Source organism: Rhinatrema bivittatum, chromosome 1 (genome assembly GCF_901001135.1).
Source record: "Rhinatrema bivittatum chromosome 1, aRhiBiv1.1, whole genome shotgun sequence".
Taxonomy (NCBI): domain Eukaryota; kingdom Metazoa; phylum Chordata; class Amphibia; order Gymnophiona; family Rhinatrematidae; genus Rhinatrema; species Rhinatrema bivittatum.
Window position 1 is genome coordinate 289601925 of NC_042615.1, and position 12084 is coordinate 289614008.

At 46.9% G+C, this 12084-nt stretch overlaps 1 protein-coding gene across 1 annotated transcript in view; it reads left to right on the forward strand.

Moving 5' to 3' along the window:
- The first annotated feature begins 10318 nt into the window (after positions 1–10318).
- ALPK1 (alpha kinase 1) overlaps positions 10319–12084 on the forward strand; it is a 217454-nt gene continuing 215688 nt past the window's right edge. The window contains exon 1 of the mRNA XM_029596242.1: positions 10319–10509. The gene's annotated coding sequence lies outside the window, so the exon portion shown is untranslated. The remainder of the gene's footprint in view (positions 10510–12084) is intronic.

A 12084-nucleotide genomic window follows, 5' to 3' on the forward strand; every position in this document is an offset into this window, starting at 1 on the left:
GAGCAGGGGCTGGACGGGGACCGCCCTGCAGGGGGCGGGGAAGTGAGTCTTCCTGTTACATGGAAGAAAATTCTTTTTCACTCAGCCCATGGTTAAGCTCTGGAATTCATTGCCAGCGGATGTGGTTGTAGCAGTTAGTGTAACGGTTTAAAAAAAGGTTAAGAACATAAGAACATGCCATACTGGGTCAGACCAAGGGTCCATCAAGCCCAGCATCCTGTTTCCAACAGTGGCCACTCCAGGCCATAAGAACCTGGCAAGTACCCAAACACTAAGTCTATTTTCTAAGTCAACTTAATTAATAGCAGGTAATGGACTTCTCCTCCAAGAACTTATCCAATCCTTTTCTAAACACAGCTATACTAACTGCACTAACCACATCCCCTGGCAACAAATTCCAGAGTTTAATTGTGCATTGAGTAAAAAAGAACTTTCTCCGATTAGTTTTAAATGTGCCACAAGCTAACTTCATGGAGTGCCCCCTAGTCTTTCTATTATCTGAAAGAGTAAATAACTGATTCTCATCTACCCGTTCTAGACCTCTCATGATTTTAAACACCTCTATCATATCCCCCCTCAGCCGTCTCTTCTCCAAGCTAAAAAGTCCTAATCTCTTTAGTCTTTCCTCATAGGGGAGCTGTCCCATTCCCCTTATCATTTTGGTAACCCTTCTCTGTACCTTCTCCATCGCAATTATATTTTTTTTGAGATGCGGCGACCAGAATTGTACACAGTATTCAAGGTGCGGTCTCACCATGGAGCGATACAGAGGCATTATGACATTTTCCGTTTTATTCACCATTCCCTTTCTAATAATTCCCAACATTCTGTTTGCTTTTTTGACTGCCGCAGCACACTGCACAGACGATTTCAGTGTGTTATCCACTATGACACCTAGATCTCTTTCTTGGGTTGTAGCACCTAATATGGAACCCAACATTGTGTAACTATAGCATGGGTTATTTTTCTCTATATGTATCACCTTGCACTTATCCACATTAAATTTCATCTGCCATTTGGATGCCCAATTTTCCAGTCTCACAAAGTCTTCCTGCAATTTATCACAATCTGCTTGTGATTTAACTACTCTGAACAATTTTGTGTCATCTGCAAATTTGAATATCTCACTCGTCGTATTTCTTTCCAGATCATTTATAAATATATTGAAAAGTAAGGGTCCCAATACAGATCCCTGAGGCACTCCACTGCGCACTCCCTTCCACTGAGAAAATTGTCCATTTAATCCTACTCTGTTTCCTGTCTTTTAACCAGTTTGCAATTCACGAAAGGACATCACCACCTATCCCATGACTTTTTACTTTTCCTGGAAGCCTCTCATGAGGGACTTTGCCAAACACCTTCTGAAAATCCAAGTACACTACATCTACCAGTTCACCTTTAACCACATGTTTATTAACTCCTTCAAAAAAGTGAAGCAGATTTGTGAGGCAAGACTTGCCTTGGGTAAGTTCCTAGAGGAACCTGGCAAGGAAAAATCCATAAACTGCTATTATGGTAATTAATAACCAATAATAGCTTGTGATTTATCTAATGTTTGAGTACTTGCTAGGTACTTGTAACTTGGATTGGCCACTGTTGGATTGGCACTGTTAGACTGGCACTCACTCGAGCGCACTGAATAACCCGCAGTTGGACATGAGTTGTATAGGTGCTAATTAATCCCCTTATGCTATTCAATAAGGGGCGGATTTTCAGAGCCCTGCTCGCGTAAATCCGCCCAAAACCGGGCGGATTTACGCGAGCAGGGCCCTGCGCGCCGGTGAGCCTATTTTACATAGGCTCACCGGCGCGCGCAGAACCCCGGGACTCGCGTAAGTCCCGGGGTTTTCGGAGTGGGCGTGTCGGGAGGCGTGTCGGGGGGCGTGGCCGGAGCACGCGGCGTTGCGGGGGCGTGTCGGCAGCGTTTTGGGGTGGGTACGGGGGCGTGGCTACGGCCCGGGGCGGTCCGGGGGCTTGGCCGCGCCCTCCGTACCCGCCCCCAGGTCACGGGCCGGCGCGCAGGAGTCCCGCTCGCGCGCGGGGATTTACGCCTCCCTCCGGGAGGCGTAAATCCCCCAACAAAGGTAGGATGGGGGTTTAGACAGGGCCGGGCGGGTGGGTTAGGTAGGGGAAGGAAGGGGAAGGTGAGGGGAGGGCAAAGGAAAGTTCCCTTCTAGGCCGCTCCGATTTCGGAGCGGCCTAGGAGGGAACGGGGGTAGGCTGCGCGGCTCGGCGCGCGCAGGCTATACGAAATCGATAGCCTTGCGCGCGCCGATCCAGGATTTTTGCCTGGAGCGCAAACAAAAGTAGGCTATTCGCGCTCGTCTGAAAATCTACCCCTAAGGGGATTAGCGCCTCTACAATGCACATCTAACACAGAATTAATCTAATAGCGCTAATCACATGCAAATGTGTGTGATTGAGACTATTAGGCGTTCACTCCTGATGCAAAAAAAAAAAATTAGCATCTAGGACCCACATTTAGCGATCAGAAATTAACGCCTGCCTGGAGCAGGCGTTAATTGCTGAACACTTCTCAAACCAGTACAGAAAAGCAGAAAAAACTGCTTTTCTTTACTGCCGCCTACTTAATATCATTGCGATATTTAGTAGGAGGAAAAAGTAAACAAATTTACTCCCCCCCCAAAAAAAAAAAGTAAAAAAAAACGCTGGCAGTCAGGTGCAGGAAACGGAAGCTCAATTGAGAAGTGTCCGTTTCCTGAACCCCCTGGCTGTGCGGAGTTTAGGGAAACCGATGCCAACGCGACCCCCTAATTTAAATACTGCATGGCACCCCCACGGGGGGGAGGAAAGGGTGCCTGGGGGTGTGTTAAGAAAGTTGGCACTGACTGTTCAGCACCCGCTTTCTCCACCAAAATATTGCATCGGCCCCACTGTGAAGGTTCTCCGTCTCAGTCAAAAAGCGATAAAAGGGACCATCCTTAGCTCCAAGTAGGACCCTGCATTTGGATCGAGTTCGAAAAGCTGAGAAGTGCTTCAGTTGTAAATGGCTAGATCTGATATTAATGTGGGGAGGAGTGCTGCTAAAGTCTACTGCACCCTTTTAGCCTATAGAGAGGTGGCGGCAGGGAATGAGGATGTGTGAGCGTATTCAGGGCCAGAACAGGGGTATCGGGCACCCTAGCCACTGGACCAGTGCTTCTGTTAGGCAAACTAAGGGGCCGATGCAATACAGTGTGCTCAGCCGAGGGCACTGGTATAACCTGTAGTCAGAAGCATGTTGAATAGGCGCTAATGAATCTCCTAATGCAATAAGTAGATTAGCGCCTATTCAACGGGTGTCCCATGCAGCGTGAGTCTAATAGCGCTAATCACATGCGAATGCAAGTTATTGAGGCTATTAGCATTCACTCCAGATGCAAAAAAAAAAAAAAAAAGTGTGCTTTTCCTTAAACCAGTACAGAAAAGCAGAAAAAAACCTGCTTTTCTGTACTGCCTCCTACTTAATATCTTTGCGATATTAAGTAAGAGGAAAAATAAAATTAAATAAAGTTAAAAACTAGAAAATAAAAAAAACCCACTGGTAGTCGGGTGCAGGAAACAGACGCTTGAATGACAAGCATCTGTTTTCTGAACCCCTTGGTGGAGCGCCGATGCTGATCGGGTTCTCGTTAGCAAGGAGGCGCTAGGGGCGACCCCCTAATTTAAATATTGCATGGCACCCCCCCTTGAGGGCGCCTGGGGCGCTTTAAGAAAGCGGGCGCTGGCTGTTCAGCGCCCGCTTTCTACGCAAATTTATTGCTGCCTAGAGTGCCTATATTTTGGGGGCAGCAAAATCCAGCCAGTGTGAGGCAACAGGGTGCTGTGCCAGAGTTAATACCACCAAACCAGGGAGTGCTGCACCGAAGCCACCGCGGCCGGTGAGAGGGAGCCTGAGCTGGAGCCGCCACACCAATAGGCGGGTTGGGGAGGGATGTCTGACTGAAGGTTCGCACCAAATATTCTTGCGCCAGCCCTGCCTAGGCAAACCTTTGGTCTTGTGCGCAGCTCTCCTCCGCCCCCTGCCCCCCCCTCCCCCATGACTTACCTCTGGCAGCAGTTCAAATACAGCGCACCCTCCTACTGGCAACCAGAGCTTCAGCACAGTGCTCCCTCCATTGGCTGCATTGACTCTGGCATAGCACCCTCTTGGATCTCTTCCCTCACCCTCTGCCCCTTCTCTTTGCCTCCTGCCCATAAGTGCCCAGCATCTCCTCTCTTGCCTCCTGCCCAGCATCTCTTCTTCTCCCCGAACCACTGCATCCTGCGGTCCCCTCCGCTCCATGCCTAGCATACCAGCATCCCCCTAATCTCTTTGCTGGCTTTCTTCCGTGCCAGCATCCTTTCTCTCTCTCTCCACCCCCACCCTCATCCACACAGCATCTTCTCTGTCTCTCCACTCTGCCCACTTGCTCAGCATACAAACTCCCCCCACCTGCTCACCGCACACTCTTACCACCCATCAGCACCTGCTCGCTCTCTCTCTCTATCTCTACCATGTACCTGCCCAGTATCCTCTCCTTCCACCCCTCCACACTTAACCCATCATTCATTTCCCTCTCTCTCTCTCTCTCTCTCTCTACCACGTACCTGCCCAGTATCCTCTCCTTCTACCCCTCCACACTTAACCCATCATTCATTTCCCTCTCTCTCTCTCGCTTCCCAATGCAGCAGCCCTGGGCTTCTTCTTCAGTTGTTGGTGGGCTGGGCTCCGCCAGCAGCCTCGGGCCTCCTGCTGGAGGGATTTTGCCGCTGACAAACCTTTGGCGCTCTAGGCGACCGCCTAGTTCACATAATGGAAGCATCAACTCCGAGTGTATGAGGGGAGGGGGTTGAAAGAATGATAACCGCACAGGAGTGCTGAGCGGGAGGGATACAGGAGCAGAAGTAAGGGGCAGAACGAGTGGGGAAGTAGAAGAATAAAACTTTCTTGCTCTACGCCTTCCATTTCCTCAGCGATGTGCTGCCATTTTCTAATCATAAGGTGGCTTTCTTTGGCTCTGCTTCACTTGCAGAGACAGTCTTTGTTGTCATAAAATAATTTAACAAGTGGCTCCCGGGAGCCCCCCCCCAGGAACCTCCTCCAGCCCATCGGTGCATTCCCCATCTAGTTAGTTTTCCTGCCCACCCTCAGTGACAGTAGCAGAAGCATTTCCAGCCCACTCAGTTGCGTGGGTTTCCTTGAAGCCAGCAGAGAGATGAGGGATGGGGGCTGTACGGCTGCATGAGTATCTACCTCGGTATTGTGCCCTGTGCGCCCCGCTGCCTTGCCTTCCCCGTTCCCTCTGCCTCCTTTCCAAGAGTGCCACTTCAGTTCCTAGGCAGGACTGGCCCTCCTCCTTTGTGGTTCTCTTGTTCTCTCCCCACCGCTTTTGAAATAGCCTCCCTCTCCTACAGGGCCCTGCAGCAGGGCCCCTGAGGCACGCATCTCCTCCTGAGGGTGCCCCTACCCTGGAGCGCTGGGAACCTTCTCTTGAGGGCATCGTCTGCTCTTTGACTCACTGGAAATTTCCTTATCGCAAGGGAGAGAAGGTCTCCTGAAGAGGGAGGTTTCTGAAGATACAAGAGTAACTTCTAAAAGAAAAAGGAATAAAAAATAAAAGAGCATCCCTCCAAAGATAGTAGTAAACTGCAAAGCATGACACTCAGCCAGAGCTGCTTAGTGATCAGCTCCTGGCGGGAGGCCCTGCTCCAGCCCTGGCTTTTTTGACATTCCCTTCCTGATGCGTTTTAGGTGATTTCTGTTTTGCCACGGGCAGGTTTGTGCCTGGGTGGCAGCATATAAGAACTAAAAGCCATGAAGTGATAAAATGAAATTTCAAATGGAAGATGCGTGACTACAAATATTCACCATGACCTTGGACGGAAGTTCAAAATCTAGGAATGAACAAAACTCCCCACCCAGAGCTTGGCTTACTTCTCAGCTCTGCCATAAATGGTTGTGAAGATAAAGATTTGCAGCCCATAATGGGGGTTGCTTTTCAGTTCCTCCTTTTGTAGCCGAGTCGCCGCCTTTGCTTCCTGATATAGGAGAAAACAAAGCAGCAAGAAAACCCCCAAAAGAAAATGAAAACAAAGCTTGGCTTTCTATAGTACTGTCTATCCCTTTGTGGCTGGAATTTGAAACAGGGCAGCAGCTACAGCCAAGAGGTGAGGCCTGGAAGCGGAAGACAGAGATGAGGGGAATCATGGAGAAGGCGAAGGCTCTTATTTAACATGAGTTTCGGCTGAGCATAGTCACATTCTCAAAATCAGACCTTCAGGTTGTTGGCCTGAGGCCATTCTGAGATTTACAGATCATCTCTGCCTAGTTTAAATGGTTAAAGGGGGGAAAACTGTCAGCATTTTTTTCTCCAAGATTTAAGCACCTTGATGTTGGCTTACTTGAGGCATGTCTGTTTTCTCCCTCTTTTGCATTTTTGGGTTGCCAGTATCTGACCAGTAAAAGTGCTATTGTGGTCGTTTCCTGTCTTCCCTATAAATCATCATATTTATTTACTTATTTAAGATATTTCTATGCCGTCTTAACAATGTATAATTGTGTTGCGGTCTCCACCGCTTCCCCTCTATCTGCTCTGCTTGGTGCTCACCTCCAGTGGTGGAGGCGCCGCTCCCGCGGTCCCGCTGGGCCTTCAGGGCGTCCGCCATTGCCAGATCATCGCTCTGCTGCCACGCGCGCGCGCAAGGATGCGCATTATGGACGCACGGCCACCGGAAGTCTGGCCCCGCCTGGGTTAACGACGCCACGCCCCAAGCCTGATTTAACCGGCGTTCGCCAGCCTACTCATTGCCTTGCAACGAGGGTCGCTACTGTTAGTAGTTCTTAGTTGCACTTCGTCTGTTCTACATTCCGGTTGACCTCAGCTCGTTCCTGACTCTGCTTCTGCCTGCCGCCTGCCACTGACCTCAGCGTGTGCCCGTCTCCGCTTCTGTCTGCCACCTGCCACTGACCTCAGCGTGTGCCCGTCTCCGCTTCTGTCTGCCGCCAGCCTCCGACCTTTGCCTGTTCCTGATTCTGCTTCTACTGGCTGCCTGCCTGTCTGGGGTTCGTCTCCGTTCCTACTCACCATCCGTTCCAGCTCTGTTGCCCGCTACAGACTCCAGTCCTGCTTCCAGCTTGCTACAGTCTACAATATGCTACCGACTCTGCTCCGGGTCTTTCGGCTCCGCTTCACTACATACTACAGCCCCCGGGCCTGCTTTCAGACTGTTTCTATTCACTGCAAGCTAGAGACTCTATCTGGACTTCTACCGCCCTGCTCTCGCCGGACCTTCCAGCTCACTGTATACGGGACTCTGTGGTTTACTCCTTGCCCAGGCTTTCTTTCTATAGAGACTGTTACTGTGCTCCTAAGTCCCAAGGTTCTAGGACCCTACGGGCTCCTCCTGGGGGGTTCCTGGTTCCCGGGTGAAGACCTTTTGCCTGTGGTTCCGCCTCCCGACCTACTCTGCCTTCAGGGTAGTTCGGCTCAAGGGTTCACACCTGGACTGCAGCTACCCAGACTGCAACAAATTGACCAAAACGGTTTACAATAGTATTAAAAAATAATCATAAAATAAAATATAATAAGAAAAAATAAAATTGCATAAATTATATAATTTAAGTCTGTGCATATGCATAAGATAAAAGTCTAAAAAAACCAAAAGCAAAAAACAAAAAAAAATAAATATAATAAATAAAGGTTGGAGAGAAATACAATTTCCGTATTAAAACCCTATACTTCTCTGACATCTTAATATATCGTAGAACTAAACTCCCTATTATTATGGTTACAAAAAAATCAAGAACAGAGAGAGAAAAACGGAGAAATGAAAAACCTAATAGAAGAAGTTACAAACATATGAGCCTTCTCTAATTTGCAGGGTTATTATTGGTCTGTGACTGCAAATGCTTCTTTGAAGAGGTGTGTTTTTAATGACTTTTGAATTTTTTACTATTGGTGATTTGTCTCAAAGCATTTGGAAGAGAGTTCCATAATATGGGACCTGGCTACGGAAAACGCCCTTTCTCTCGTGATGTTTAGCCTGGCTAGTCGTACTGTGGTAACTTCCAGCAGGTTCTTACTTTGTGCCGCCAGCATAGAGAGAGATGTTATTAGGGCTCTGCTATTTGCAGCCACAGTGTCTGATCCTAGGTAATTCAGGAGACCTGGGGCCAGGGCCCGTGCTAGGTTCTTTGCTCCCCCCCCTATTCATTCAGTCTCTGTCCCGGGCCCATCAGCTCCCTCCTGCAATCTATATTTTTAAAAACTGACACACCCACACCCCCTCACCTCCATCACATATGCAGAACCCAGACAGAACCTCGCCAAATACAGAATAAAGAGATCAGAAAATATAAACAGAAACGTGCTGAGAAGAACTGAACTGGAACCCACAACAAGCCCCTATATGCAGAGCAACAACAGAAAAACAGAAACATTTCATTCTTCTTAAAAATATTAAATAATACAATCAAGAAATATAAAACATCAATCATAGTAGTAAAATCATGTTCGTAAAAAGAATAAATATTTCAAACCAGTTAATGAATAAGAGTATCCAAAATTTCCCAAACACCAATAAAATATTTCAAAACATTTGATGAATAAAAAATCTAATAATTAAAAAATGTTCTATTTCCCCGCCAAAAATTAAATATTTCAAAAGAGCAGAAACATCAAATTACACCCAATAGTTAAAACTAAAAAGGATTTAAAAATCTCCTGCTCTCCATACCTGGGATCTTTTCATTTCCAGTCACTCTGAGATCATCGTGGATTGGGAGAGGTAGGGCTGCACAAATTGTATCTTCCCTCTCATACACGCACAATAATACATTAATTCTCTCACATACACAGGCTCCTTCTCCCTCACAGATACATTATATGTGTGTGTGTGCACCTATGAGAGCCTATATATGTGACCCATTAGTCTCTCACAGGCACACATTCACAAACACACACACAAGTACACAGGCTCTCACAGACACATTCACAGGCACATAGGCTCTCACACAGACACACACATTGTCTCTCACACACACATATGTGCTCACATAGACACATAGGCTGTTACACACATATATGTGCTCATACAGTCACAAACACATAGGATCTCACACACACACATGTGCTCACACAGTCACACAGAAACACATTCACACAAGCTCTCACAGACACACACAGGATCTCACTCACACACACATACAAGCTCACACAAATACATACCTTGCCTCCTATTTTCATCGGGCTGAGGTGGGATGAGCTTCACCACAGCCCAACGGCCTTCCTGCTGGGGGGGGGAGCGTAAGTTGTGTGCGGGCATACGCACAAAAACACGGGCCTCTCCTTCAGCCAGTGGCGGCCTCTCTTCTTCTTCAGCCAGCAGTGGGTTGAATTTCGCCGGTGGCTGGCAGCTCCTTCTTCAGTCGCTGGTGAGTTGAGCTCCGACAGAAGCCTCTCTCCTCCTGCCGCCAGTGGCTCCTTGTTCAGCCACTGTTGGATTGAGCTCTGCCGGCGGCCTCTCTCTTTCAGCTGCCAATAGCCAGCGGCCTCTGTCCTTCTTCAGCCACCGATGGGTTGATCTCCGCCGGTGGCCCAGTGGGCTCTCCAGCTGCCGTTGGCCCGCTGCCCCCCTGGATGTGTCGCCCCATGCAAATGCACGGTATGCACACCCAGTCGCGCCAGGCCTGCCTGGGGCGTTGAGTGGCCTTCAGTGGGATGTCTTGTGGCGCTAAGCCCAATACAAATGATCTATAGCATGTAATGGTAGCTGTATTAGCCCGGGAGTCTCCTGGAAAAAAAAAAAAAAAGGTAAGACAAGGGAAGTCTGTGTAATATAACTAGAGACATCACTAGAAATGTAATAGTGATTTCTTTTCCACGCTTTTTCAATGTTTCCACGCTTTTTCAATGTTAGTGCAAGAGCACCTATCATTAATGTTTATTCCATCTGCCTGGCCCTCCGCACACATCTAAGCACTCCAAAACTAAAGAACCAATTTCTATAAAATTTGGCACGCTGCATCTATAGTAGAATTTGTTGCAGTAGAATTTGTTGGACACTTGCGATTTGAGGACCTATTTGTGAAGGAAGCAAGGAAAGCAGCTGGGCCATTGTATCACATTGTCAGTGTACGCTTTCCTACTTTTTGATTTCTTTCATTTGACTGCTTTATGCGTTACATTGGCAGCAAGTACAATTTTGTCATGTGAATAAAGTTTTTCTTGAATTTGAGAGCGAAAAAAATAGTAAGGCAGTGCAGCAGCCTTGGGAGCAGCTGTGAGCTGTAACGTGATGCCCCCTCGTTCAGGAATGCCGCAAATTACACAATCTTTGAAGTGCATTGTGTCATTTCTTTCCGTGTGGTATCTCCTCTGTTCTCCAGTCATCACTTCCTGGAACTGTGCCTTTTACAAGAAGACAGCACTACTTGCTAGGAGTTAAAAATTGACTCTGAATATACTTTTGATTTTGTAAATGATCTCCTTATCGTATTCATTTCAACATCTGTGGCTGTGAAACTAGGTGAGTTCCATTCTCATAATCTGTACTTCAGTTATCCACCTATCACTCTTCTCCTTTATTGGTTTTGATTGGTTTATTTGTTTACAATATATAATTTGCAGCAGGCAAGGAACAGCAAACATAAGGAAGACTTAAAAAAAAAAAATCCTTACGGAGGGTTAAGTCAGAAGATCTTCGTTTCCAAAGCTCTTCCTTATTTAAGGATATACTTAGCAGTAGGAGTTTATGTATAATATTACTTGCAAGTGATAGTCATTTATGTAACACAGCAGTTCAAATTGCTATATACACAGGCGATGATAACATGCAAGAGTGTACATTGAGGGATTTTGACACTTGACACTGAGTTGACGAAGTGTGACCAAATTCTTTGATACATGCTCAGTGTGAGGATCAATGTCACTGGTGGTAGAAGAGAGGGGAGAAAGGGGAATCACCAATAGTGAGCCAGAAAAAAAGAGGATCACCAGTGTTTGGGGGGAGGGAGGCATTGGATAAGGGAAGTATCACCAGGGCGTGTAGGGGTCAAACATCTCTGTGAGGAGAGGGCTTGATGCAGTGTCGGCCTTTGGGTAAGGGCGTGCTGGGCTGAGGGGGCACCTTCGGCACTGCTGGCATCACCCCGTTATAGTGGAGAGCCAGCGGGTGCCTGTGTGGTGACAGTTTTCACCCAGGGCATCATTTGCCCTTGAGCCGGCCTTGGGTTGATGGCAAATATCGATATCAGTTATCGGTGAGCGGAGAGGATTGTCATTGTTGGCAGGAGGGTGAGGGATGTGTGTGTTTGGGGCTGGTGAGGAAGAGCAGAAACGTAAACCGGTGCGATATGTATTCTATACAGGAACATCGGTATAAAAAAGTTAAAAATAAAATAAATAAATAAGTAAATAAATAAACATCATTATAAGGAGTGGGGGGGGGGGGGAAGGAGGGAGGAAATGAGAAGGAGCATGGAGGGGGGAATTACAGGGAGGAAGGGAAAGAGAAACATCTCACCCACGGTGAGCACTTTTACTGCTTTTTACTGTATGGTCTATTTCATTTGGAGTTTCAGTTGGGTTAAACATAATGTTGTCATCAAGCATTGCTAAAGCTGCTCATGTACAAAGGGAGTGTGATGTAGTCACATGACATTGTCTGACAAATCATAATGCTCAATTTTTTTTCAACCATTTTCTAAATACTTTTTTTTCCTGTGCTATGAATACTTAATGAAAGACCTATGAGTTAATGATTTAGTCACTCATAACAAGTGAGATAAAACACAGGTATCTCCCTGAAGAGATAAATCCTTTTCATCTCATACCCATGAAAGCTGGAGAAGAGATGCAAGCATTTTGCCTGAAGCGATTAAAAAGATGTGCTTATGTTTAAAAGTGTGCACTGATAGGAGAAAAAAAGATACATGAATTCCATTAACAGAAATATAAAAGGCTATCGAAAAAAATATGTACAGACACAAAATAGTCTGCTTATGAATTTCAACTCTGCAAAATCTATCTCAGGACACACTTTTTTTTTGCCAAGATACTTAAGGTCAGAAATAAATAAACACATTGTTATTTCAGGGTGCAA